Raw genomic sequence first — 7500 nt, 5'->3', positions numbered from 1 at the left:
TCTAAAAGATCGAAGCACTTCCTCTCAGAGCTCTTGAGGTGCATACCTCGCTCTACTGTCCCTTTTCCTACTTCCTGTCTGCTCTCTTGACTCATGACCCCCCCCCCCCGCCAGGCATAGGTCACCATGATGCAGTGTGTGAGTGGATGTGAGTTTCGTATTTAAATATGCGTGAGTCAATCACCTCTCATGTTCTTGCTGAGGTCCTGAAACGCCAGAGATAAGTCTTCCTCAAGTACATAAAAAAAATGCAAAAAAAACTTTAAAAAACAAACAAACAAACAAGCACTCCTTTTACTCTTTCTAACTCAACACTTTACTATTTCACCTTCTGGAATACCGTCATTGACTCTAATGTTACATTGGTGATCTATCAGTTAAAGGTTCTATGACATTCATTTTCACTTTTTTTATTTTTTATGTTTTTTGGTTTTGGTTTTTATGACCTCAATTACACCCAAAAATCTGAACTTTGAACATTCAGTGGATTTTCTGTGGTCTGGGGTTTTCTGAATAATTAAGCTGAAAAGCAATCTGAGCTTGGCCCTTGGGCAGTTAAGTCACAGGCCATTAATCCCGCCCACTCTCTTCCTCGCCCCCTCCCCTCCCCTATCCTTTCCTTTGGGGGGGGGGGGGGGGGGGGGGCGGAGCAGAGGCGATGATTGACAGGCAACACCCGCAGGCAAAGATTTATTTTTTCATTGCAGTTGAAAAGGCTTTAGAAATGTGAGAGAAAAACACCTGCCATGGATCACTGGAGTGGAATTTTTGGTTAAAACTTTTTATACACGTTTGAAGGACCATGACAAAGACTTTTAATGTGTTGTAAAACTGAATGTCATGAAACCTTTAATGTGGCGCTACAGTGCCTGCGTATCCGGGCATAGTATAGTCACACACAGTATGGTGATGTTTTGTTTCCTGCTCTGTAATGTCAGCTCAGGCATTGACTGTTCTGTTATTAAGCACCACGTCTATGTCGTAATACAACTATTTAACAGACTTTGCTTTGATCAATACTGCACTTTTCATCCCACTAACCACAAGTGGTCAAGGTGATGGGAGGATGCAATGTTGTCAGGGTACGGAATCTTTCACGTAGGAAGGAGCTAAACGCCTGGAGGGCGCTTGTTTTCTGGTAATCAGTAATGTAAAGAAACTAAGTACATTTACTCAAGTACTGTACTTAAGTACAATTTTGAGGTATTTTTTTGACTTTACTGGAGTATTTCCAAATATCAGTACTTTTACTTCTACTCCACTACATCTCCGAGGCAAATATTATACTTTTACTCCACTACAATAATTTGAAAACTTTACTTATTAGTTACTTTGTAGATTTGTTTTGATTATTATTATTATTATTATTATTACAAAACATACACTACCCACTTCAGCCCTATACAGCCTACATTTTGGCCATTTGAAAACAAGCTCACAATACTTTTACTCAAGTCAATTTTGAATTCTGGACTTTTACTTGTATTTCTACATTGCAGTATTGATATTATTACTTAAGTGAATATTATCAGAGTCAGATGAAAATGTTTGAGAACCACTGCTTTAGAGTGGATAAAGAAGGTCTTCAAAGAGGAATTGTACCCCATTTAAGGCCAATGCATGCTCCTTCCGACTTAGGAAATAACGCCCTGGTTCGGACACGTTTTCCAAACTAGCTGGGAGAGTCAGAACATCTGGAGGTGCACAAGTTCTGAGAAAACATTCTGAGAAAACGTTCTGAAAGACGTTCTGAGAAAACGCTCTGAGAAAACATTCTGACACCGCCCATCAGAAGTTCTGAATGAAGTCAATGTTTTAGTCATAATCACCTCCCTTCACGACGACAAAAGTTTGGACGTCGGAAGTAGGCCTACATATTGCCTTTTATTCACCACAGCCCTCGTTGAAAGACTGGAGAAGGCATCGTGCTTTTTCGTAAATTATACGTGATCATACTACAACATCAATTAGCAGATCCGCAAGCTCCGCAAGATCCGCAAGATCCGTAAAATTGGAGCTTGTACATCTGCTACTTTTGCTATTTTTGAATTTGAATTCCGAAAAGTAACAGTTTTTGACATAATGAGGTTTCCACCCAACGTAATAAAAACATAAGGTGTTACAGAAGCAACAGACGATCGGCCATATTTGGTCATAGATCACACAGTACCGTAGCTATCCAACCCAAATTCTACCAAAGTTCAACATCACTTTTAAACTAATACAGTACAGTGTCAATCGATAAAAAAAAACAGATTGACCCTGGCATCTTGGAGGGGCCTCCCTGTCAGTCATCGGCGGGTCCTCCGACACTTCCTGACTTCTCACCCGTATTCTACGTGGTGGCGCCAGTTGTTGGCGTGCGAGGAAGGAAGAACGGGAGCTTCAAAGCCACCAGAAACTCAAAAGTCTCGCTCGCATTCAAGGTCATGTGATAAAGACAAAACCAATGCCCTTAACCCGTTCAATCCGGGAACGCATTTGTGTCATTTCAGATTTGAGCTATAGCTATTATTTTATACTTTGGCAATTCAAAAATTGCCAAAGCGATTGCCAAAGCTCATAGCGCGGCACAGAGTGCCGTGCTATGAGCTTGTAGATCTGCTATTTATTTATTTTTATCATGAAAATTGGTGCAAATCTTTGAATATATATATTTTTAAAGCAAACATTTGTAACTCAAATCGTTGCTTCTGGGGGTCCCTGGAACAACATTTTTGGAGATGGGGGTCCGCGACCAAATACATATAATTTTGGGGGTCCTTGACATGAAAATGTTTGATATTATAGCAACATACGGTTTTCAGAAAACTGTTAGGATTTAGAAGACATTTGCAGATGCGTCCCCGGATTGAATGAGTTAAAACTGATGATCTTCCTTGGGTTCATTTGCGCACTCACACACACGCAAAAAAAGGCCTCGAAATAGAAAAGAACACGACACCGTCGGTGACCGCTGACCTCTCTTTGTTTGCGAGGGTCTTCGGGGGAATGTGGCAGGGGAAGCGTTTCGGTTGGCATTTCGCAGGTCAGGGAAGGGACCCTACATACCTACAATAATGCCACTTCCTTCCTAGACATTGTCATACGGCTACATCACTACTTCCCATTGTGTGCCAGAAAGCTTGATGGTAAAATTAGCAATATACTGTGTGAAGACAACAAAAACTGCGTAACTGCACGGCTAACGTTTGACCCGGGCAGTGGTGTCGTTGTAGAGAGTGCAGCCGGGCCCCGGTCGCACTTTGGCCCCCGTGGGGTGAGGGCCCTGTGTGCCCCCTGCAGTATGCCGCGGCCCTTTGTAAGTTATCCAGATTGCCGCCTCGAAAGCAGGCCTGCATTCAAAGAAGATAGCAACTCATGTTAAACTAAGTCATCGTGGCCTGGACCGCTGGCGTAGTGGTCCAGGCACCTGGGATCCAAAGTAGCCTGACTAGTAGCGCGTTGCGGGTTCGAGTCCCAATCCCGACGGCCTTTGCTGCATGTCACTCCCCATCTCTCTCCCCATTTCCTGTCAGACTACTATCCTATCAATAAAGGCATAATAAATAACCCGTCATGGTTTTCATTTGTTTTTATAAAACAGCAGTCTCAACGTTATTCAGGCCAAGGATCCCTTTAGCTGAGAGAGAGATGAACCAAGGACCCCGATTATTGCATTAAGTTGTGTAGAATTGTGTTTCATATTAAACTTTTTCATAGATTTCATAGATAGCTTCATAGACTTGTTTGACAGCACTTTCATCAGTGTATTGATTAATGTGTTAATGTGTATTTTCAGATATTTAACAATTTAAACCGTCAATATTTAGTAAACTAGACCTTTTGGCTCCAAACTTGGTCTTAACTTTTTTTCCCTCTAAACCAAATCTCTTTCCTGATAATAGCCAATCTACATCTCACAATGCTTGCAGCGCTGCACGTTGTGAGCTTCTAGATCTGCTATTTTCTAAGTTGCTAAGTTCCCCCTGTTGAAGACCCATGTTGTAAAATGGTCCGATAAAATCCTAAATAGCACAGCGCCGGGGCCTGGCGCAACTACGCCATACCACCACTACACCCGGTGTTGTGTTTCTCTGCACATACGGAACACAAAGAACTCCCATCGCCTCCCATCGAGAAAGCAGATCCAAGACCAGGGCAGTAAACAAAAACAGATACAGCTTCAACCATCAGCCCTTATACCTGAGGTTCTGTCAGATGCAGCCGCGTTGAGCTGCAACACTGACCGAACACCCAAACAATTTGCTGATTAGCGTCTTGTTAAATTATATTGCTTTTTCCACTGCGTCGGTTCAAGTGCATTCCTTCGCCGCTAGTTAACGCGCGGAGCTAATGAGAGGAACACGGCCGTGTAAAAATGACTTTATGTGCACGTCTGCCGGCGGCGCGGCCAAAAACAGCGCGGCCAAAACATGCGCTGGACACTAAGGAAACAACACACGCACGCACGCACACACCCTGACGGACACAAACAAATGTGACTCCATGATTCCTTGTTATTCACTTTAGGACTTGGCCAGTGTTGCCATATTTTGCGAGAGGACCAAGCTACCAGGTCTATGAAAACAATTAAGCCCAAAAGAAGCGACCAATTTTACCTCTTGAGCCCCCTACATACATCGACTATTTGAAAATAGCCGATCTACAAGCTCACAACGCGTCACAACGTGACACGTTGTGAGCTTGTAGATCTGCTATTTTCAAAAATGTAAATATTTGGAATATTTTTAAAAACATTTTAACTACATATATTTTGTATGGGGGGTCCACTCCCTGCCTCCCTGGTACAACATATATTCAGTTGGGGTCTGCGGACATGGGGCCCATACAGTGTAGGCATACATATTAATTTGGGGGTCCTGCATATTAATTTGGGGGTCCTTGACATGAACATTTCTGAGAACCACTGGTTTAAACAAACTTAAGAAACGAGGCCAAAAAAACAAAACCCGCAGCTACCAATATTTACAAGCGACTTTACATGAAAGCCCAAAGTCGACCTATAATAAGCGGATATGGCAACACTGGACATGGCCCCATTAAAAAACTGCCTGTAAAAAGCCACCAGCATTATTAATGACCCATCCCTGCCACGCAGTCTGTTCTCCCCTCTGCCCTCTGGCAGGAGATACAGGAGTCTGAAGAGTCCCACTGTCAGGTTCAAAAACAGCCTTTATGCCTGCCATCCAGCTGTGGAATAAGGGCAGAAAAAATATCTAAACAAAAAGTCATAGAGACGTTGAGACGTGATATATTCACATTGGAAACAATGCCCTTTAATATAGTACGTGCGATAACAATTGGTGTGGAATCGTATGGGTCTAGTGTTTCACGTGGAATTGAATAGGGATATAATTACGCGTCATCAGTATATGCCCATATATAGGCATGCCCCCTTGTGTGCAATATATCGAACTGACTGATTTGTTTGCTGATGCCATGATGTCACATTGAGGTTAGACAACACACTCCATATTTGGCTAAGTCATGGTGATATGAGCGTGAAGCCAATTAATCCCCTTAAGCCAATTTTAATATAGGATACATTACACACACACACACACACACACGCGCGCGCACACACACACACACACACACACACACACACACACACACACACACACACACACACACACACACACACACACACACACACACACACACACACACACACACACACACACACACACACACACACACACACACACACACACACTCCAATGTAAATGTTATCCATCCCCTTCTGGCAATATCAACAATCAACAATAATAATCAGATGAAGAAATATTTTAGTTTAGATACAATATAAATGTATGAATACATATTATTACAGTCAGTTACATATAAGTTGCAAAACAGACAGTCAAACTTACTGTGTACCACATGTGTCTGTAAGTGTGTGTAAATCAGTGCTTTCGTCGAGACACTAGTATGGGTAGACACACTTACACTCAATGGACTCCAATGGAAATAAGCTCTCAATGGGTTTTATTCTTTATATAGACATATATACTGCACACATATATGTGATATGTTAGTATGCATTTTTGTCAATAAACACTTCAGTCAGTCAGTCAGTCAGTCAGTCAGTCAGAACCACTAAACTAACTAGACCAGAAATAGTCAACCAATAGAATATGCGATGATAGATACGTGTGATGAAGTGTGTGCGTGCGTGTCCGTGTGCGCATGCAGGTGATTTTGAGTGTGTGTGTGTGTGTGTGTGTGTGTGTGTGTTGGCAGTGTGAAAGACAGACTAACAAGTACAGATGGAGCTTCTGAGAATTAATAGGTACATGTGTTTGATGTTAGAACTCCTCACCTGTGTATTTGCGCGAAGCGTGTGTTGTGTGTGTGTGTGTGTGTGTGTGTGTGTGTGTGTGTGTGTGTGTGTGTGTGTGTGTGTGTGTGTGTGTGTGTGTGTGTGAGGTGATAATAGCAGAACTAGCCTGCTGTGTGCCAGGCTGCCCTGCGGTCATTTTCCATCACGTCTGGAGAACATGTGACCTTTGACCCTGACATGGTTTAAAACGTGTGTACACACACACACACACACACACACACCACAGCACACACACACACACACACACACACACACACACACACACACACACACACACACACACACACACACACACACACACACACATACACCACAAATACTCAGGTATGTGTGCACTCTCACACTCGCACAACTTTAAATGAATCACACTTAGAGGTATGTGAGCACACACAACACACACACACACACACACACACACACACACACACCACACACACACACACACAACACACACACACACACACACACACACACACACACACACACACACACACCCCTGCACTCACTCACGCACGCACACACACACAGTGTGTGGGGATTTCAGTGTGTGAGAACCAAAAGCATGTATGAAAACATACAGCCAATGGGTAGCTGAATGGGTAGACTCATAGAGAGGCCTCCTGGGTAATAGAAAGGTCCCAGGTTTGATTCCCCAGCCCGACTGATTCTATTCATTAGCCATTGGTTCTCAAAGTGGGGTCCGGGGACCCCCAGGGGTCCTTGAGGGAGTTCCAGGGGTCCCCAGCTAAATGATAGATTAGGAACCAAATGGACCCTTATGGGTCTGTAACTCTGAGGGTGTACAAATGGAACCAAACGGACCTGTTTCCATTTGTACACTCTCAGAGTTAAAATAACATTGATTTTACAATATAAAGAGTGTCCAAGAGATAGAAATGCCATTAAATGGGGGTCCGTAGCCCTAATGCATGTCAAACTGTGGGTCCTTGAAATTAAAATGTTGAGAATCACTGCTAGAGCCGTAAACAATCTTCTCTTATGGGGGTCCCTGGCATATTTTTCAAATGGGGGGTCCGCGGGCTAATAAGAGTCATTTTTGGGGTACAACAGTATCACATGAATAGACCCGTTACAGACCAGACCAGATTAACTCCAAACGCAGCATAATTACAAGTTGAAGAGAATAAGCCAGC

Source organism: Gymnoscopelus braueri (genome assembly GCF_963280865.1).
Source record: "Gymnoscopelus braueri genome assembly, chromosome: 15".
Lineage (NCBI taxonomy): Eukaryota > Metazoa > Chordata > Actinopteri > Myctophiformes > Myctophidae > Gymnoscopelus > Gymnoscopelus braueri.
Note: the sequence above shows the minus strand (reverse complement) of the source record.